Below are 22,968 nucleotides of genomic sequence, written 5' to 3'. Positions count from 1 at the left end.
GTTCCAAACTGATCACTCCTCATTTCAGGAAAATAACAAATTTGAGAAGCAGAAGTAGATCCCCCTGAACTGAAGACACTAGCTAAAATATAGGCATTTTCCTTCTAATGTTATCAATTTGCTGACTGGCATTGCAATGCAGTATTTATCCTTGGTTTACTTACATTTAATAGTAGCTTCCAAGATACTAAAGTGTAGGCACTGTAATGCAACCTTTGGGGAAGATATATTAGGACTTCACAGACATTATTATTTATATTGTAATAGTCCCTATTGCTAGTGGAAGTTTTGTAGACAAGCTAGTTCAGTCCATGTTCCAGGCTGGGCCAGGGATTATTTGTCCTTGGTGAGAGTCAGGGCGCTGCACTGGCATGTGGATGGGCTAATTAGTTCCTGAAAATACAAGCTGCTTTAATTAAAAAGCTGCAAAGACAACACATTTTTAAATAATCTGAGTTCCACATGGGGTAGCAGTAGTTGACATCACTGATTTTCCTCCCCATTTTGAGGGGCCAAATGAAGTGAATGTCCTGATGGTTTCCACTCAGCAGCCACAGAATCTGATTTACACTCAGTATGTAGCTCCATGCAAAAATCAATTAGACTTAAATTCCTCAACTGAAGAAAGAAACAACTGGGAAGAAAGTAGAATACATGCCTATACCATCACAGTTGGTGTAAGGAAGAAAAACAAAGAATGACTACCCACTGTTTCTTACTATAGAAAATTTAGAATCAGCTAATGAAGTTACCAGGTGATAAGCTGAGAATAAATGAAAAGCAGTTGTCTACCCCCAAGAAATACATACAAAGCAAAATTAAATTATAGAACTCATTGCCACAGGATATGGTGGTTTATAATCAAGTTCAAATAGGGATGAGACAAATTCAGAGAGAATCCACCAAACACAAATGACCCAGAGGCAGGATCTCCTTGAATACAGTTGGATCACTTATATACTTGCTTTAAGCGTTTGTTACCAGCCAATGAACGACACATGAGGTAGGACTTGTACCTGTGTCGTTGTGCTTATGGTCCTCTTCGTTTGTCTTGGTCACATGCTCAGGGCTTAAGAGTGAGAGCTGGTTGTACTTACTACTGTTAGCAGGCGGACTGCAAGGCAGTTGTGAAGATGCCTTCCCCTCAGCCAGTGGATCAAGGCCCTGTGCATGCAAACCTGTGCCTAAAATACTCCCAGATAACCACTCACCCTCTGATAAGTCCACTGCAAACACTGTTACTCCATATCACCATGCCAAAGCTTGCTTATTGCACTTAAGAATAAAACAAAAAAATCCTCCATTGGTGGTTATTTTTGCTATGTTAAAGATTTTCTTCCATCTTCCTAGATGACTGAAGTCTTCAACTCACGCCCCTACTATTCTTAAAAAGATAAATGGCGGGGGGGAGGGCAGGGGAATGGAGTTTGCCTCCTCTACTTAATCAACAGAGTCATCTCTTTTAAAAGCAAGAAGTAACAAGCTAATCTGTACACAAAGTCACTGCTGTGGTGTTGGTAGAAAACAACACTCGCCTTTCGTGAACTCTTCTAAGGCACAGGATTTTCCAAATCCTTTCAGATTTTTAGATTTTTAGCAATTTAAATACTTTGTGTTCAGCTATACTTTTACAGAGAAATTATTCAAATCATAGATTTAGTCAGACTAAATGACAGCAGCCTCTGAAGCTGAGGTTGCTGAGGAGTCTTTAATTCAGAAGGGTTTACCTTCTGAATTCCAGTTCCACTATTTCCTATTCACTACAGGATGAACTAGCTGCCCAGACTCACTGATATTAACCCAGCTTATGAACTCACCCCTAATTATCTCCGGAATATCTGACAGCCAGCTGAGTGCAAAACTCGTTGGTATTTCATCCTGTTACAGGAGAAAGAAATGGGCCCATTGAACTGGCTTCTTTGTCTAAGCACAGCGCTATCGCATCTGCGTAAATTCCTATTTCCATCACCACAAAACAAACATTGCTTTTGCAGCAATAGGGTAGCAGCCGTATTCTGCAGTGCAGTTAAGTACTTCATGCCATTGTCTGCAATACATCCTCCTATAAAAGCAAGCTCAAGCCCACCCATGCCTGAAACACAATTTAGATAATGGAATCTTAACAATCCATCCCCAAAACTACCAGAATCCATTGTAATACAAGACTGTTTCAAGGAGGATTTATAGGTAGCAGGCCTTTGGTAGATGGCAGTGTTACCCATCTGTGAATTCCCATTGCTGTGCATAATTAGGAAGTATTTACATATGCTACTGCATTTCACTGTTCTGAGGCACTCTGAGGATGCCAAGCTACTATATCATAAATCGTATTGTTGAAGCAGATGGAGCTCCTTGCTCAGTTAAAACTTACAGTTAGGCATAATTAGAGAAGCCTGTGCAGAATATTCTTATTTTCTTTAACAACTTATCAAGTACTTTATATTGCAAAGCAATTCAGATGAGAGGTCTTTTGAAATGTGTTGCTAATAAGCATTTTTCCACAGTATCTTGCAGACGGCTCAATCATTACATATTGAATTACTATTTCCCACCCTCGTCCAGGCACCATTACACTGCAATTTCCCTTCCTCTTTTCCTTTTCTTGAAAAATTACACAACTGGCCATTTCTCTAGTATTTCCATTCAAGGATCTCAGAGCATTGCCACTGTGAATTATCACAATACACTCCTTCAGGATACTAACTCATTAGCTTCTAAAGAAATTGAGGGCAAAGAGATTAATGTGAAGTTATTTTAAAAGTTGCCGAAGGTTTGGTCAGTTTCGGTTTTTAGGTCAAACTGGTCTCATTTTCAGAAGCGCTGGTCAGCCACAAACCTGAGCAGCGGAAACTGTGGGTGCCTCATATCTCAGTCGCTTTTACAGGGCTCAGGTTCGGTCTGGGTTGGTACCCTGGCTAAGCCAGTGTTCCAATTCAATATTGCAGAATATAATTTTGTAATTTGTGGCATGGAGTGGGCTGGAGCATCCTAAATAGTGGGAAATCTGTTGGGTATTTTACAATAAGTTAGGAAGTCTAGTAAGGTCCCCACAAAGAGTCAGTTTTGCCAGGCTTCATCACTTCGTTTGGTCCTGCTGGTTGCAGCTGAGTGTTGGAGCCTCTCCTCAACACCCCCCCAGTGCTCAGCTGTGTGGGGCCAACCCAAAAGCCTACACCTTGCCTTCGGCAGTAGCCCATGGCAACCAAGAGGCTTTCCAAGCCAACCACTTGGGAGCACGTGCAGATGCACAGCTTCTAGGAGAAATCACCTCAGATCCTGCACAGCTAACGATGATAAAACCAAGATAAAATCAGCATTAAATGCAGAATGGCCCTGGCTGCATTCCTGTTCCAGAAATGTGATGCAGAGACCTGAATCAGGTTCAGAAGGATTTATTAGTCATGGTAATAAGTTGGAAGGTGAGTTAGACAAACAAACAGCATTTCTGGATTGGTGAAGCACTGCACCTCAGTTAAGTAGCCCTGCCAGATCCAAGCAAATTCTTCCTCTGTGGCACAGACAATCCATGGTTTGGGTACAGAGCGTGGGAAACTGAGAGCCGATGCAGAGAGCTGGTGCCATGGATACAGTCTTCTTCCTCCTCCCATCATTCACCACATCTGGATGAAAAACCTTCCCTCCACACTGGGACCTGTGGGCCAACTGCCTCTCCCCCTCAGGCTCCTCTGCAGTTTAACACACTTCCACCTTCTCACCAGGCTGGGGATGCAATCTCTACAGAAGCACTGAACTGATAGGAGTAACAGTGACAATGTTCTCCTTCCCCACACCCAAAAACACCAAACAAGTCATTTTAAGACAAAATTGGGTCTGTGTTATGAGCGAGATTATAGGATACAGGTTACTTCTCATCCCATGTAAGCAAACCAGGAGACTTTGTGCAGGGATTTTGAACATGCTATTGTACTTTCCTTGGCAGAACAAGTATTTTGAGGCTTTTGCTCTGTTAAGCCCTTGAGGATCCATTTGCATTCAAGAAAAAATTTCTTTCCTCCATTTCATGCTTCTGGATATCCATATGTGGATTTGAAGATTTCTCCCTCCTCTCTTGCCCAACAGAGCAGCTAGAAGAGCTTCTGCCCAACAGTCACAGCCCTGTTTCTCAGGTGACCAGCTCCAGTGGGCAGCAAGCACCCTCTAGTAAGAGGTTTAGTTGCCAGGTAATTTCTTACATGAAAAACACTTTTTTCTCTCCTGAGCAGCAGTAAGACAGTAGTTTGGAGTGTTTGCAATATGATGGGAGCACTCTCGAGTCAATGATCTTCACCGAATACCCACCTGAGTCACCTCAGTAGGTCTGTGCAGTGAGGAAGGATTACTGCAGCAAGGCCAACATCCCCTAAGGGTATTAGACCAAGCTGAAAGTAAAAGGACAGCAGGAGGGTAAAACCCAGTCAAGCAGCCAAAATGGACATTGCACTCTGGTAATTCCCAATTTGCACTCCACCTGAACAAAACAGCAAGCTGTGTAAAATATTTTAAGAACTGTTGGGAAAAACAAGCAGGCGAAACATGCAAGTGCACACAAGCTATCACCACAATCCATTACAATCATGTTCTTCCCATGCTTCTGCTATGACCACCTGTGACTTGTTAGCTAGCCTCTTGGCATGGGAGGAATGCCAGTTTCTAGCCTCCCACCTTTGTTTCTTCTGATGTAACTCAGAAAGTTTTGTCACATACTACTGTAGCTTTTAAATGCACATATTGTATCTGACTTACCACTCCTGACCCTTCCCCAAAGGGTTATGGCTTTCAGTTTTGCGATCATCTTAGTGGCAAAATCAGCTGCTGACAGAAAATAATGCATATACCAGTACTGAAGCCTTGGGGAACAAAACAACGCTAAGTGACCAAACAAAACCAACAGAGGTAATAAAAGAACAGGATGATTTACACTGGAAGAAACAATAGCAACTTGTCAAACAGATACATGAACTCATTAGCCTCTCCTTAATCACAGTAAGGAGGCTGTGAGGTCATGTATCAATATTGATAACTACTTCAAATGTCACCCTTTTATAATTCACTCAAGCCACAGATAACCTGTGTTCCAAAATCTCCAGAGGTTCACATCATGGGCCTAGCAGCACCAGCTATGAAACTCAAAATTTATCCGCCTTTTCAGTTCACATCCTCCTGAGCGATCAGCCTGTCCTCTTCCAAAGATCTTCATTGCTCCTCTTCAGGCAGAAACATCTGTAAAGATATTGATGCTGTGAGTTCTCAAGCACCCTGGTCACTCTAATATGGTTAGTGACTATTGTTTCTTCATCTTTATAGCCTTTTCTTGCTATGGCACATTCAGGAGCCCTGTCACGGACTGATTTCTCTCCCTGGTCACATAACTTCTTCCTATTCCAGTTCTCACAAGCTAACTACAAAGATTTCTCACATCGCCTGTCTTTTTCTGGTGAAATATCTTTCCCCCCCATTGTGCAGGACATGTGTACTTTGGTCTCTCTGCGTGCTCAGAACTTCTTCCTTCACACTGTGCAATTATCTTTCACAAGCTGCTTCAAGCTCTGCAGCAGCCCCAAGAGCTGAAAATCTCACCGAACATCACTGAAGAAACTGCTTCCTCCAGTGTGAAATGCCAGATATGCCACTGTATGCAATGTTATCTGCACATTGCTCTCCAGTCTCCGCCTCTTAAATAATCCCCCCACCTCTGGGGCAGGAGAAGATGTTTAACTCCTGGAGCCAAAAGCTGCTTGGCACAAGTGTCAAATTAGCAGCAGACTCCTTCCTGCTGAGTTTTTACAACCTTCAAAAGCTGTGTCCCACCATACCTTCTGTCTCTTGAAATGAAACCTCACCATTCACCCCACCAGCACATCTCATCAATTCATTTTAACAAGTTAAAGCTGTTCTTCCTTCTCCTTTATTCTCATGGCAAAGCTCCTTGCCCCAAAGACTACAGGCACATTTGCTCCCTACGTATTACAATTTCAAGGTCTATACAAGGGCAATTTTAATTTTTCCTTGCTGTAAACAGCACTAAGCACAGGAGGTCCTAACTTTGCACATCACTAAGCACTGCACAGTGTAAGTCAAGTCAAGTAATGAATAGAGCTGTCAATATTTAATTTAATGAGCATTTCCCTGGGGCCCTCAACACACCTCTCAAAAACACTTGCTTTAGAGGTTCCTTCACAATGAAGAAAGCTCATCCATTTGATCAACTCATCTTTTAGACTTCTCTGTAATATGACCTGCAAAACACAAAAATGATACTTCCATATCAGGCTCATCGTCTCTGAATGCAAGTCCCTCTGCCTTTTCACTCCCTTTCAGATCAAGGCAGCTCACTGTATTGTGAGACACCTTAATCTATTACCTTAGCCCTTTCTCACTAGCCATTTCAAGCTCAATTAGTGAGAGAGGAGAGGGGACAGTACTGACACACAGGACAGACTTGAACAGGCTTTCCTCCCTTTTTGCCCCTCACAGAATGTGTGCTCCAGAAAACGCAGGCAAGAGAAGACATTAGAGGAAAGGTCTTGCAGGAGGGCATAAAGGTAAAATGTACACACAATGCACATGTGTCACAACATGTGTTTATCACAGACTAAGTGAAAATAGAGATGAAAAGAGCTTTAAGAAGTCACTTAGTTCCATCAAGGCAAGGTCACGTGTATAGTTAAGTCATCCCTTTCTTTCCATTTTAGAACACAAAATAGTAACATGCAATTTACTGTTTCTTTTGCAAGACAAGACTTCTTGTCGTACTTGTGACGATATCCAGGTAATCCTCAAGGAGCTCTGAACACTCAGAATACACCTAGGCTAATGCAATGGGCAGGAGACGTTACCTGCCAACCAGGCAGATTCAGAAAGATGGATTCATTCCCAGAAAAAAAAGGAATTCCTTCAAGCCAGAACAGCAGTTGGGTTTAAAAAAGCAGACCTCATGAGCAGAACAAGGCACAGGGAAATAAAAAACAAGGGGAGAGGGAAACTTTCTTAACAGTGTGTTCAGCAACTGCATTTCAACAGCTTACTGAGCACTGTATAAAATGTAACACAACAGGACTTTACAGCTTGAGGCAACAAGGAAGGCAGGGAGGGCCAATTCTGCTGGTCCTACTGCTCACTGATGCTGTGCCAGCATTTTAACAGGGAAAAACCATGAAAATAATCTCCCTTCAGCTTGCAGCTCAAGAGTCTATACATGAGAAAACATCTAAATATATTAAAGCTTACCCCATTATATCCAACACAGAGAAAATGAAGGAAGTCAGACTTTGTCTTAAAGAATCACTTTCTTCAAACTGGGACAGTGCTTAAAGTTCAAAATACTCTGAGCTAGATTTGCAGTAGGTACAGATATAACCAGAACTTTTGAAGGGAATTATACTGACTTTCATCAGCTGAACATCCAGCTCTGCTTTCACCTGCTGTCCTGATTGCAAAATCATCCGTTTCAAAGACAGATTTTTTTATTTTTTTTTTTTTAACCAAAAAATGCATTCATCTTTATAGGTTCATTGTTGTAGCTTCAAAGCAGGATTACACAATCACTGATAAATACAGGAACTTATTTTGTCATGTCTGGATGTCTGATCCTGCATAAATAGATTTTTGTTTAACAAACAATCCTTTGTTTCCTGTCACTTTGTTGCCTAGGGGTTAATTTTGGCATGCCACATGCTAAGGGGATATATTGCTTTGAGTCAGAAAACAGTGGGGATGCTGTTTGTCTGGAATGCAAAGAGAATGGAGCTAATCACTAAAGAAAATAAACATTCAGCCCTATGCTTTGCAGCCTTTTGACGTGGAGCTGGTTCTGAAGGCGGCACTTGGTCTGCCTGATTAAAAACAATCAGACATTGTTAATACTGTGACTCAGCCCACCTGTGTTCGCTGCAGAACGATATATGACTGTAAAACATGAAGCTTGATATCCAGAGGGAGGGTCTGTCCCACTGCACGGAACAACACGTGACATTTTGCAAGCACAGCTCTATCCTGAAAAAAGTCTGACTCACCAAGATACTGTGGGAAATGTACTGGATTAGAAAAGACTTGCTCAATGGATGCTCCCACCTGCCCATGCAAAGGGTGAAACTGGCAAAAATTAGGGTACAAACCAGACAAGCAAAAAAAGGCAACGTTAGTAGCAAAGGAAATTGCAAGACTAGTACCGTGACTCAAGAGCTGCTAATGGATTTAGTCTGCCAGTCTTCCAACTCGTTGTACATCAGCTTGGTTCAGGTTGTCAGAGTCAGAAAGATCTGAGTTGGTCATGTCTGTTCACCTGATCACCATGTACAGTGAGGGAGCTCTTAAGGGATCCCAGCAAGTGTGGCAGTTTAATAGGAGAGAGGTACTGAGCAGTGGTCTAACAATAATAAAAAAGGGAAAGATCATCCTGTGGCCTCATATTTCTCCAGACAATGAGACTGTAAATCTTCATAAAGTGATTTCCTCCTGTGGTAAAAGCCAGTTCTCTGGAGAAAAAGCGGGAGTCCACCATTTCTGTAGGAGGTGGCAACATATGCTGCTTAGTACAAGGGCAAAGTGGCATCAGGATATATGGAGATGCCACATGAAACCAGGAATATTAAGATCTCCAGGGTGTTTCCCTTTGGGTTTTGTTTTCTGATGATCAAGTTGGAGTTTTTGTGGCACTGGTTTTGTTAAAAGGTGTGAGATAGGAATAGGTGACCCCACCATTTAGGGAAGAATGTTTTTGTCCTTCAGTTAACAGCTTCTTTAGCTAACAGTTTAATTGCAGTGGGGAATGAGAAGTGGCCTATTGAGGAATCCCCACAAGAGGCTAGAGAAGCCAGAGAAGATCAGTCTAAGGTTACATCGCTCCACCTCTCATGCCAGGCTGGGAGCCCTGTAGGTACCTGGCATGCCTGCTACCATCAGCTGCCCCTGCAGAAGAGCAGCCCCTCTCAAGGACAAAGGGGCAGGAAGGCTCCAGCATCACCCAATTCCCAGCACGTGATGGAGGAAAGGGGAGGCCTCACCCACCATCTCCCTCCTCTACCTCAAGTACCACATAGAGGTGAACCCTGCCTCGCACAGCTCTAACCAGACTCTGGGATCCCTGTTCATAAAACAAACAGGGAGGGTGGTGGAGGCAGTCTCTGAAAGCTCCATATCTATTTCATCCCAAGAAGAGGGCAGGAAATGGGTTCAAATGCCTCCAGGGTCCTTCTTTGTCATTCCTCCTCTTCCCATCTCCACCCCTGTAGTTTACACCTAAAGAGAGGAGCTTGAGAGACTAACCAGAGCCCACTCACGGTAATAGTCCCCACTATCTGGCTTTATTACTCCATTCAAATTTTCATCCTTCCTCAGTCAGAAGACCTTAGCCTCTTTCTTTGTGAAAACAGCTTTCAGTCTTCCTGGACTTCCCACAGAATGCAATCTAAACAAGCAAACATTAAAAACAGTCTTGGTGAGGGAGGAGCACAGCAGAATTCCTATTTCCCCCTCCTAGATTTCTGCCCAGGCTGGCTTTGAGTTGACACCAGCAATGCTGGCATAGACAGAGTCTGCAGGAGTCCTCTCAGCTCATGCAAGAGCAGCCAGGCTAGAAGTCCTTTAGCATTTTCCTCCAGGACACTCACAGTCATAGCCCTGGGCATTTAAGCCAAAGGTCTGGTTCTTCAAGCACATGAAGAGGAAAGTATCAAATCAGTGGTGCCAGTTCCCTTTATTAGTCTTTTGGGGCAAGGAATAAGGATATGGAGAAGAAAGGACAAGGATGAGAAAAAGAGGGTTGTATCTCAGGATCTCCTTGTTTAAGCGACTCTAAACTGGGACAATATCCAGCATTACCTGGACTTTAAATCCACCTGATATTGTTTTCAAACAGCCATTTTCCTGTTGATCTGTTTAAGATTTCTGAATTTTTCTGCACTCCCTGAATAGAAACAGCAGCAGCTCCCAGTACTGAGCTGCAATTTAATTGCCAGCACTGCTCTGAAATCTAAGCTTTTGCGCCAATGTGTCTTGAACTTGAAGGACTGGACCAGCATCTGTGACCCAAACTCTGCTCACAGCTTCATTTTATATAAAAGGCCATACTGCTTCATATTTCTTGAAGCTGCTTGGTTCTCTCTCCTGCCTGCTATACATATGCAGTACTGAATGGCACTGTGGGGTATGTTTACCCTTTAGGGTAAACCCAAAAGGCCAATTCAATCATTAGGAAGTAAAAGGGTTTTACCATGGGGCAAACCTATCTGAGTGTCAGTGGCTGATTTCCAAAGGGGACAAAGGGTTTAGTTCAACTCTATCATTAATTTCAGGGACAGCTTCTTAGCTAAGTTCCACACACTCCTTTGAACCGTATCTTAAGGCCTCCATCCCCAAGGGAAAAAAACACTCTTCAGGCAAAAATTAATGTAATGAATAAGACATTTAAGCAAGCTCCTTGAGACTATCTTTTCCCTGTGTGTTTGCCCAGTGGGGCCCTGGAATACACATGCAGGTCACAGACAAAGCTGCAGAACAAATAATTGATTATTACTTCTGCCAACCTCAGGACTAATCACTACATGGATAGCTGTACCGCTCTGTCTGCCTTCTGCTTTCCCTGTCTGCTTTAACACGCTAAGGAGAGGATTCTGAAAAAGAGCTTATGTTGCTTGTCACTCCACTCTTCTAGGGCTTTAGGGAGAGCTCAGCACCAAAGTTCTTTAGGTGCCTTCAAAAATGCCAGCCCTGGATATCAACCCATTTCCCTTTTCTACCCTCACACTTCAGAGTTCTTCAGCACCAGAAAAAAACATCAGTAGAGTTTTAATTTCCTTTTCTTAATGTAAGAACATTTTCTTCCTTCCTGCTGCTATGCAAAGTAGAGGATGCAAGAAATGAAGATTAAATGTTTAATTTCACTAGGCTCTCAGATGTCCAGCCAGTTATCAGTATTTCTGCCTTCACACTCTTTTTATTTCTCACCTCTTTACTTTTTCCCACCTCACTCCACCCTTTCCTCCCCTTCCCTTGCAGGCTCCCTCCTATAGCAGCGTTCTCTGGCTTAGCAAAGGGAAAAAATTGCTGAGTATTGGAGAAGAAATTCTAATGGTGCTTCCTTTAGAACAAGACTGGGATAGTCTGCTGAGGGAAGAGTACCAGAAGTCCAGTTGATGGAAACATTTAAAACAAGATGTCATGTTGTGCATGAACAAAAAGGAAATATGCTGTGGAGAACAGTCCTTAACTGGCAAGAAGGAACTGTTAAGATCTAGTTACAAAATACTTGGTGATGGTGGGACTAGATGGCTTTCACAGGGATTCTCTGCTGGGGAAAAGCAGAGGAGACGAGATGCAAAAGGAGGTGTCTGTATACCCCCATTAGCACTGCCAAGCAGAGTGCACATGATTAAGGAGACATGACACAAAGCAGATGCACCAGAGTATATTCCTTCCCTCCCCTTTGCAATGTCCATGCCCTTCAGAGCCCTTTCTTTTCCCCCCTGCTCTCTTTCATTTGTCTCTAGAACACATATACTATATTGACATATCAGCAATCCTTCCTGTTCTGCTCCCAATACCATCAAGTTTTGTAATTATATAGAAGAAAAGGGGGAAAAAAAAGAAAATGGAGCTTGTCTAGCACAACTTGTTCCTTACAAACCCATTCCACTTCCCGTATTTTTGGTGTATTACATGCTCTTGAGCTATTCTGGATTGGGCCAAATAACAGGATCTGTCACAGGGAGAAAGGCAACCGAAAAGGGGTAAAAACGTGCAGGTAGTGCTGTGAGGTCAGTTTGATGTAATGCTTTCATTAGCATCTAGAAGGGGCTTATCAAAACCAACACTAGCAGGGGAGTGGGTGCTTTTGCAAAGGAGTTACAGGACAGAGGGCAAGACTCAAAACACAAAATTGTGCCTGTGGGACTGCAGACTTCTGCCAAAATCTCACCCACCAGGCATGAGGATTCACAGAGCTCACTCCTGGCAGATACCTGGCCTGCGCCTCAGGCATGAACAGGACAGTGACATGGCTTCTCTTCGGCATCATGACCCCTTCAAATGAAACTCAGCTGGTGACCCAGATCCACCAAGCAACTCACTGGGTACACAGGGTCACAGTGCAGGAGGGAGGCAGCACCTGGGATACCCCATCTGGTTGAGTCTTACTATCCATGTGACACCTCTCCAACAATATACTACCACCTCCAGCCCAGCATCCCCATTTCATGACCAGGTACGGTAAGTCTCATCCACTGGAGGAAAGAAAACACACCAAAACGTGAGCAAGCAGCTGTCCCAGGGATAAAACCAGATCCTAGATTCATTATTTCTGATCAGTAAGTGATCTAACACTGACACAGCACAGGAGTGACTCCACATAACACATGAAGATCAGTCAGGCCCAGCATCAAGAACAAAACTATAATTAGAGCGAATGCCTGAAGAACATCAGTTCTGTACCATAGCACTGACCTTACAAAAAGTCTTGCTATAATTAAATCAAACTCTTCAGCAAAATGTTTATGCCACACTGTAATTGCACCAGCTGCAAGATCTGCAATGATGGAAACCGTTTGAAAAGGTTAGAATTATAATTCTATAATATGATCCTATTAATGGACATTTTATCATTTAAACAGTGAGTCAGGAAGAATACTTTTTCCTTTCCTTCTCCCTTCCTTTTCTGGCCTTCTGCTGTGGATGCAGACAGTGAGCAACCATCACTCATACTTTTTTTTATTATTATTTGCAAATACTTCTCTTCCTAGTTAGAATGCCAATCATAAGACAATTTGAAAAGAAAGCTTAAAGGCTTAAAAAAGTAGTAGTATCTTGCACTAAAAAGAAAGCTTTTGAAAAATCTCAAAAGCAGTAGGGTTTCATGCTGAATAAAAGCTAGGAATAATAATACTTTTCTTTTTCTTCTTTTCTAAATATTACTTTGCAACTTCATAATTTAGAATTCAAAAATCTACTTTATTCTCAGCTAAATACAGCATACGGGCATACAGGCCTAGCCGAGGCTGAAGATGTTTCTACAGAACTCATATTAGCCTGCCATCTACTCAAACCACAGCAATAGCCAGTTTTTTGTCATTATTAACGTGCAAAATTGCATTTCTCAATGTTCTTGTAGGAATCTGAATCACCTGACATTCAACAGGATTTGTGCTCCTAAATAATATTCGAAAATTCTGCCCATAAATACTTACATTGAAAAAATTGCCTGGAATACATCTCAATAAAGTCACTGTCCCAGTTTTACAGGGTAACGACAGAGTAACTCACAGAGTAACAGCAAAAAACAGGCATTGCGCAAGTGAGCCGCTAAAGTAGGTCTCTCAGAAGGAAGGCTGAGCAGGGTCCAGCACAGGGTGACACAGTAAATCACCTCATTACCATCCTAACAGACAAAAGCAGAGCAGAAATACCCAGCAACAACTGGCATTTCAGTGGCATTTCAGCACGGCACCGAGCATACTAATTACCAGCAAATAACACAGCCCTTGCTCGTAAAGTTAAATTGAGGCTATTGCACTCCAAATAGGCCAAGCCCAAATGCACACTTGATTTAGCATTACACATGTACCTGGGCATCAAGGGTGTTTCACCCCTGTGGGCTGCCCACCGGGCCAGCTCCACCGAGGAGCTGCAACAGCCCCAGCCAGGATGGAGAGCTCGGGCGGCTGCAGGGCTGGGCTGGGCTTGGCCACCTCACAGATGCACTGTTGCACAGGGCTCAGAGAATGCCAGAAGAAGCCAGACTTGCATTTCCAAAGGTGGAGCAGAGAGCAGGGGGCTGGGGGGAAGGATTTTGCAAGCTTTCAGGGATGTACCTAAAGTGCTGTGTGCTGGGATGGGAGTGTGAAAATGGGGCAGCTGGGAGATGGCAGCAAGGGAGGACAGAGCAAAGACCAGTTCTATATCCCTCCAGACAGCCCTTGAATGTCAACACAGAGTTTCAGCAGTGGAATAGAAACTACTGTAGGGAAGCTTTTGTACCAGAAAAATAGTAGGGAGGAGATATAAGCAAATCTATGTTACATGAGCACAAAAGCTGTGAAATTACAGAAGTAGCAACAGGTACTGGAAACAGCAAGTCTTTGGGTGAGTTAGAATTGAGGTGTCAGATAGTCATCTGGCAATACTTGCCTAAGATTTATATAGCCCTCAAAGTGAAATGAGAAAGGAGTAAATAGTTCAAAAGTATTTCTCACAGGTGTTCAGGGTGAAAACCCTTAGGAACAACCCGGAAGAGACCAAAAGAGAGCAGCCCAGAGGCTAAAACTGTAAAGAGCTTCAAAATCCCAACCAAAGACTGTTTATGAATACAAAAGGTATCTCCAAAGCAGTGAAACCCCCTCACTGGCTTGACTTTGAGCTCACAGCAATAGTGTAGGGTCAAGCAAAGACTTTGATAAGCAGCTTTCCCATGTCAAGAATAACAGCCACAGACTGCACACATTGTCCACATGCGCACACAGAAAATGCTTTCAAAGCCCCATTGTCTCTCTTGCTAGGACATCGCTGCCTTCTGGGGGGAGTGCAACTACAGGGACCACTCCAGCAGAGAGCAGAAAAGCCAGTCCTAATAACAGACACTCAAAAAAAAGAAAATTCCTAAGTATAGAAGCAGAAATTTCCCCTGTAAGATATTCACATTCCAGCCTTGCCCCCAAAACAAAGATGCAAAGCTTGTTACCCAAAATAGGCATCCCAGCACTCAATGCAAGTGCAGAACAGTGGTGCTGGTCACTTATAAGAGCCTCAGGTTTGGCTCAAGGGCCACAGCAAAGGCAAAGGGCACCACTCCCCTTGGCACGTACTTGTGTTGCGGGTACCAAAGAACAGGCTGGAGCAGCTTAGCTGCAGTAACACAGAGCCGAAGTAGCTTTTGCAGCCCACACTAAGAAGCATGGCAAATTCACCTGAGCTGCAATCTGCTGTGGCTAGTTTGCAAGTGGTACCAAAGTCAACAAGTGAAAAGCCTCTGGGTATCTCTGCAAGACGCTGCTGTGATGTCCTGGCACAATTCCCACAGAATAACAGTGGATACCCAGTGACATAGTATCCTTTTGCTAAAACACAAGAATTCCTCAGTTTCCAAATGTTGCATTACTCTTTTACTCACTGTCAAGCAAGAGAGACAAGTTTCAAATTTACATGTGATTGACTAGATTACCTGAGTGATGCACTTATTTCCCTTGACAAATGAAATGAAATGTTAATGCTCCATAAGAATTGTGGGCAGTATAGCACACACTTCTCTTCCGGCCATTGCCTGTATCATGGGCAACAGCAAATGGGTTTGCTTTCATTAAAGTCCCAGCTTCAATATCTCTGTTGTTCTAGTAGCAAGAGCTACTTTTAGCAAGTTGGTTTGAAAAAAATTAAACACATTTTTTTCCTATTCTGGTTGGCAGCTCCTCATAACCTAAGTGACATCCACATTTTACATAACCCTTTCTCTGCACACCGCAGTGCTAGAGCATTTCCCAGCATTAAAACACTTTCATCTTGTGCCTACCGCTGTTATTAGGGGGTAAGGTTTGTATGTGAGTTCACCAGGCCAAGAGGTCAAGCAAACCAGCCACAATCCCTAGCCATGCTTGAAGCAGTGCTTCTAAAATAGCTACTGAGAGCAAGACTGGACGGATGCCCACACCTCGATGCTGTTGCTAGAGTGATGTGAACCAGCTAGATTACGTATGATTTGGATACATGCTGCAACCACATCACCCTGTTGCAGGAGAAATAAACTTTCACAACAGCTGTTTGACAGGAGACAGAGTATGGTGAAAGGGCTGGATGGGTCAGAGTTAAGATTACAGTAAATGAGCTGTAATGTCACATGCAGCAATAGGAGCCATGAGATCAGTTACATGCCTTAGGAGTGGTAACTTCTCATTTCCTTGTTTTTTTCTGCGTCTAGCACGTGGTTGCTGGAACAAATCAGCTTAATGGTGTTTCTCCATCTGTTGGGATACAGTGTGATAAGCTTGTATAATTTGTAAGTTAATTATTTACATGTGTTCCTGAAATTGGAGGAAAAGAGAAAACTTCATGCAGGGAACGAGCAGTGATGGAGGAGTTAAGGGACGTAGTGACTGTGTTTGTCTCTGATCTCATTGCAGCTCAGGGAGAGCTTGGTGGCTCCTACAGATTTCCAGGAAAATTATATGAGAGTAAAAGAAAGGAATCTGAAATGCAATCATCAGCTAAGAGTAGTTCACGCAAAAGGATCCTATGATCAGTTACCAAGTCCAAAGTTACCCGACTGAAGCACGAGGCTTTCAAGCTGGGCAGGAGGGAGGGGAAAGCTGCTGGCAGCTCAGCGGCCCCCGTGAGCCACAAGCTCCCTCTGGTAAAGGCAAGGAGGCATTTCTCACTGGCAATGGATGTGTTGAAATATCCGTTTCATTTTACATCATTTCCAAATGCAGCACATTCATAAACCTGGCGGAACAGACAGAAGGATTTGGGCTACACCTGCTGTCCCCTGCAAACACCAAAGATTTAAGAGCTTCGTGTGTCCAAACTGCTTTTAGTCATGGATTTTGTTTAAGTTTAGCAACAGCTTATGTCCCGAGTTCAGGAAAAGGCAGGAAACTTACATTTTCCAGTTTTCTCCTTGACATCACTTGCCAGTAGACTCCAGAGGGATGACAAAGCTGTCTTGCTTACTTCTTCGCTCCACAGATTGCATCAAATGTGAAGGGGAATCTAAACAAGTTGTCAAAGCCGTTAGAATTTCAGTTTTTACTAAAATGCAGGTTTTGTGAAAGAAACGTATTTCCATTGAAAAACATATTTTCCCTGAAACTCCTATAATGTGTTATTAGTTAATTTCACACCACCCCATCCTACGCTATAAGTAGCAGCTTTCAAGACCACACTGTGGTCAAGACAAGATGCATCTGGACCAGGCTACCCTGAGATGGTACTGTCCCTTGCCACAAGAAGGAATGCAGTGTATTATAGGAAACACATTCTCCTAAAGATCCTGACCTGTGAGAAAGAAAGAGAAAAATACATTGAATTAAAATTTCCACTGCAATGGCATTTGAATTTTATTCCTAATGCAAATTTCCCAGCAAACCCACTAAAACTAAATCTTTAACAAATCAGAACAGACACATGTCAATATTTGCTGTAATTCACTTTTCATTTCTGGAATTGAGGGTGCTTTTGACAAACAGACAACACTGAGGAGACAATGCCACGACAGTACAGAGTTTTTTTGCTGTTCTTACTCAGACAAGAAACTCTTAACAAGACAAGTAGCACCATCCTCTGGACATCAGTGAGAATCGAGCACAAAGCAAGCTCCTGGTTCCTCAGGTAGTGCCGGATTCAGATTTCACCATCCGTGTGTGGAGTTCCCAGTTTCTGCACCACTTGCTGGAGTTCAGCATGAGGTCTCCACCCACACCATGCTCACAGTCTCACAAAATTAATTCAGTAGAAAAGAAAAGCCTCTGGAGCAACAACTTAAAGTTGGAAGGAATAAGAAATCAGCTGAATAGATGAAACCAAGAAAAAACAATATATATATATATATGTGTATATAGGTATATACCTATGAGTGTAAGAAGAGCTCTTTATTTTCCATGCTGTTGTACAAATCTGCAGATCACTATCACAGTCTCCAGATTAACACTGAATCATTGAGTCAAAGCATAGTGCAGAATTAATTTATTCTGATATTTACATTACGGAAAGTTTTGACTACACATTAATATAAAAGCAAATCTTGGTGGGTTTTCTTCATTCAAGGATGTAAGGACCCTGCAAAGAAAAAAAATCCGAAAACTTATAGTTCAAAACAGTTCCTCTATCAATAGATTTTAAAAGATTTCTTTCTCAGTTATTTTGATTTTTCTGTTTACTTTTAATCTGTTTTCAAGTTTGCATGCAACCATGTAAGAGTGAAGTAAGAAACTAACAGTTTCTTTTAAAAAACACTGCTAAAAAGGAAAATTCATTCTTGAACAGATAAGGCTGGATTTTGAACTATAATGGAGTAAAAGAAAAGATTCAAATCATCACCCTGACTGGAAAAATCAAAGGGGAGATCCTGGGAAGTAGTTTATCAGAGTCTTGGTAATTCCTTCTTGTCACAATAATGATACCCTAATGGCATCTTTCTAAATGATGTAACCCACTTGAACAACAGCCTTTGAGGCCTAATACCACTCAGGTAAGATGCAGAAGCAGAATTCATGGAAGAGGTGAAATTCACAGCTCTGCAACATGCAAAAATATTCTGTAATACACAGACGTTACATTAGGGGATTTCCACAGACGCCACTTTATGAAATCCAGGTGCTTATTTTGTAGCTGCTGTAAAACAAGGCACCTTTTGAATATGCAGGGATAGTGATAAACCTAGGTCAGATGGGACTGTAAAACCTTTCCGGTAGATTTTCAGACAGTGTCCTGAAAGGAAGATCACTTGGAGTTTTAGGCAAAAAACAAAGATCTTGTTGCTTGCAATATAGAGCAGAAAGGAGAAAGCATTTAAGTTCTCTAAGTACACTGACAACGCTAATATTTGAATGGGGAATAGGTGATCAGCCTGTTTGATGCCTTCCTCTGTTTCACAAGATCAGACCTAAGCCATAGCATCGTCCCTATTGAGAAATATGAAAATATTTCACACCAACAACTCGAGTCCATTCTGTGACACATTTTTGTAGATGCTGAGGGTCTTCAGCTTTGATGACATCAGTGGGAACAAAAGATGTTCAGCTGGGCCCATTAAGGAGACAGTGCATGGCTTTCACTCACAAGCAGCTTTCCATACTGCTGATGACTTCTGCTCCCCACGCCCACCCCCCCCCCCAAGACCTCCTACAGAGTTGTCCAGCACAGATCAGGTTAGAGTTTGGGGCTGGTTCTTTATAAACTTACCTGGCTCTTTGCATAATGGGAATAATTTATTACAGTAACAGATAGCACTGCTAGCACCAGACTTGCAGTATTTGTATGTAGAAACACATATTGGCTGTAGAAAAAAGTAAAAAGCTCATATTCACAGATGCAAAGGCATTTTTTCCCAATTTTGAACCCACTCAAGACACTGCAGTCAGGAGCAGAGCTGAAAGCGCCACAGCCCTGGCCTCTTGCCAGCTCCCTGCCCAGCACTGATAGTGCAGGCGGCTGCTGTTGACAGAAACTCTGAACTGGTTCAAGCCTGTGTTTCTTGGCTTGGGGAAGAATTTTTTACAGCACAGATTAGGAAAATTGAAGGCAAGGGTCCACAGATGACTACAAACTGCCTGGGCCTTGCATAGAAAGAAGGAAAATTGCTCACTTCTGCTGTTCTTGTTGGGTGATTGTGCTCTATCAGAAGTGAGCACACGTACACGTGCATACATACCAAGATACACTGTACCTTCCTGTCAATCAAAGGAGAAGACAAATGGCCCTACCAGCCTCCAGGCACTCTCCTGTCCAAGTGGTGTTGCCCCTCTCTTGATACTGGATGAAGATCCACTGGTCCATTCTCCTCATTCGCTGTGCTCCAATCCCATTCCCAAGTGAGCTGCTTTAGAGGTGCAATTCCTCTTATCTACTATTACATCAAAATAGAAACCCATGTCTTCCTCCATCTGCCATGTAATCTTCCTGTAACACCCATCCATTCCTTGCAGATAAGTTCCTCAAATGGAAACCAACTTAGAGCATGATCATTTCTTCATACGGTCAGCCTAAAAATAAAAAGATAAATGCAAGGGATTTCAAATTATATGTGGCGCAATGATTGCAATCATCAGATCAAGAAGATGAATCACAAGATCTTGAGCTGAGCAGCAGCTTCAGGAAGGATGAATGTACTGATCACAAAGCTGAAAAACAAACACTTCTGCCTTACTTTCCTTACTCAACGTGCAGAAACTGACAAGTGCCCCATTAATCATTTAATACTTATGTGTTCTGCTATTGACGTTGAGCTCCTATGTACTGCTACACCACTAATTTGTTCTGCTGAAGTTAGAACAGCACCCTGTCCCCCTGCCATTTCTTGAATGTTACTGTTGTTCAGCCTTCCTTTACAGCAGTTTCCTAAAATCTCTCTAACGGCTTGGGGGTTGTTTAAAGAATACAGTATTTATTTTCATCGCTTTTTTTTCCCTAGAATGTTTTGGCCACTGGAAGTGGAATCACAGCCTCAAGGTCACATGAGTTTGGGGAGATAACCATCCTTAACTGGTGCTAGAAAACTTTGGCCTCAAGTTTCATGGCTCATTACATACAGAGATGTGAGAAAATATTATATGGCCTGAAGGGAAGAGGGCCTCACTTACTAATTTTGCTCTTTGAATGATGCAACTTCCACTTTAGGAAGAGGTGAACAGAGTTCTTTGGTGCACAGTTCACACACAGCTTAAGGACCCAGCAGCTTTTAGCTGGGATGCTGTAGGATGGAAACACACAAAATCATCTTACCCACAGCCCAAACAAACCAGAATTTTCCAGGTGACATGTCAACCCACTCTGGCCTTCTGTTGTAATGGGAGAATTGCACTGAAACAGAAAACCATCTGGAAATCCAGTGTTCTCAGATATCCTAAAAATGTTACCAGTAATTTCTGTTCTTGCCTCTGGCTGAAATAAGCTGTAAATATTTCTAAGTGCTTTTCTAAATGCCTAGAATTTCAGCATGTACAAACTAGAGGGGTGGTTCTTGAAATACTTGTACTAACTAACAAGAGAGCAATGAATGAAACAGATGCTTATCTTGGTCCTGGAAAGGAGCACTGAGATACACCTGCTTTTGCAGAGTCCCATGGTTCAGAATATGCCAAAAGCCCCAACTGCCTTTCAAAAAAGCAGTCTGTAGCAGCTCTGACTTCACAGCTCCAGTCCTGGTCCAGTACTGACCTGGATGGAGCTGGGGGAGGCAGCAGGCAGCAGGCAGCACGAGCCACAGGAGATGTAGTACTGGTGATGGACCATCAGGTCTTCGATGCAACAGCTATTGCCGCTTCCCCAAGGAGGACTTTTTATGATTTCTGGTTCTCCCATCACAAACCTCACCTTAACATCTACCTGAGGAATCACAGCATCTGAATTCCATGAAGGGACCCCAGTACTCATTTCTTCTGCTAGAATTCTGAGCCATTTAGAGCTGATTTCCTTTTCCCTCTACAAAACAACAGTTTGAATTTGTCTAGTTTTATGATGCTGTATTTTATTGTCAATTGGGCAAAAATTCCAAATTTCATGATTCTTCCCTCACATTTACTGCACAGTTATATTTAAAGGAAGTTTGTAATCTCTAAATGTTCTTTTCTTTTTCCTTGCAGCCTACCCATGTAGCTATTCACAACCTATTTAGTTATTTATTTATTTTTACTGTTGCAGCCACAAAACTCTAGGTGATGCTAACAGAGTTGCTATGGTGTAAGTAAAGGCTGAGCTTTCCTCATCCTAGAAATTCCTGTAGCTTCATATTGTGACCTTTTGCAAGTCCTCTTCTCTGTGCTGGTGTATTGAAATAGATATATTTCCAAATGTGTGGCATTTGAAAACCAAGAACTCTACATATGCTATAATTATGCTTATTTTGTCAAGGTCTGTGCTACTCTGAAATGCTTGCAGTAGGCCACAATCCAGCATATCCTGTAAAGCAGCATCAATTTCTAAGGAAACAGATTAATGTACTAAACATATTTGCTTACTACCCTGCACAAGCATGTTTGTGAAATATTCAGCAATGAGCCATCCTAGTATTTTCCATGAGCTATTCAGAGCAAAGCGTTGTCACTGCTCCTACTGGAGCTGTTTCGGTGCATGCAGTACATCAGTCTGATGCGCCCAGTAAGGAGAAAGGGAGTTCCATAGTGGACACTGGCCAAGAAACTGGATCCTTCTAATTTTGCCAGGCTACTCCAACAAGCCTTCTTCTCCCTCTCATAAACAGTAAGATTAAAAGGATTCATCTGTTTACCAACTACAGGTCAGAATTTCTTTGAAATATCTGAGTCTACTCTAGGGAAGAAGAAAAAGTTAATACTTTCTTTTAACCTCTTTGCATAAGCCTTTGTGTTAATCTTCTCCTGCTATTTTTTATTTGTCAGGTCCCTTAAGGCTGTTTCTATATGTGTCTAAGCACATCACAGCTTAAACACAAAGGTTTCCCATTTAGCAGTAATATTGGTAATCCTCTTCTTGTAAGTAATAGAAACATTGTGTCCTTTGACATTTCAGTGATGAGTTAACCTGTTGTCTGGAATATAAATGTAAGCTGAGAACTGATTTTGCAACAGAGTAGATTAACATTTTCCTGGAAAAGTGGTTCAGCCTTTTTAAGTTCTGATTCCAGCTTTTCCCACTAGGCAGGCAGAATTTGGCATGATTACACATCTTTGAATGAGGAGGGTACTTCAGCACAGACATTGTCTTACAGAAGTGATTATTACAGTGGCCAGGAAAGTCTTGTCTAAGTGAAATGGCTTCTGTGAGGTACCTGACCTTAAGGTAACTTGCTTCTGCTAAGCAGAACGTGCCGGGCTAAACTGCACGAACCTCATTAAGCAGATCCAATAAAACCAAAGTCTGCTAGCATATTGCTTCACTTTGTATGAGCACTAGATGTTAAAAAACAGGATGTCAATGTGTAAGTTCAAAATTGTTCTCAAAAACCCTATTTATAGAAAAAGCAAATAGGGGATTTTCAGACTAATATCAGACCCCCCACTGCAGGAGGCTGCTTTTTCCCTGTGCATCCCACGGGTCAGCCCTTGTGCTTCCAGAGAAGAGACCCAGTTCACATTCCGTGAACTTCCTTCTGGAGGAATTAATTGCTCTCTGATTGCCTGGGCCTGCTGTCTTAGAGACCCTTCAATTTAAATCTGGAAAGTTAGGCAGTCTCTCCTCCATTGCATCCCCAAAATCATGCTCCACTGTTTTCTTTAAAAAAAAAACAACAAAACAAAACAAAAAGACAAAAACCACGGATGTGGTTGTAGTGCTGAAGTGGTAACTACAGTTTAA

General features: G+C 42.4%; 1 long non-coding RNA gene across 1 annotated transcript in view; it reads right to left on the bottom strand.

Annotated features, from left to right (window-relative positions):
* Positions 1-18,841: 18,841 nt before the first annotated feature.
* LOC121085778 overlaps positions 18,842-22,968 on the bottom strand; it is a 36,570-nt gene continuing 32,443 nt past the window's right edge. The window contains exon 3 of the long non-coding RNA XR_005827187.1: positions 18,842-19,679. This is a non-coding gene — a long non-coding RNA (uncharacterized LOC121085778). The remainder of the gene's footprint in view (positions 19,680-22,968) is intronic.

The sequence above is a fragment of the Falco naumanni genome, chromosome 3 (genome assembly GCF_017639655.2).
Source record: "Falco naumanni isolate bFalNau1 chromosome 3, bFalNau1.pat, whole genome shotgun sequence".
NCBI classification, from domain to species: domain Eukaryota; kingdom Metazoa; phylum Chordata; class Aves; order Falconiformes; family Falconidae; genus Falco; species Falco naumanni.
The sequence above is the reverse complement of the archived record's forward strand: the minus strand, read 5'-3'. Positions and strand labels throughout refer to the sequence as shown.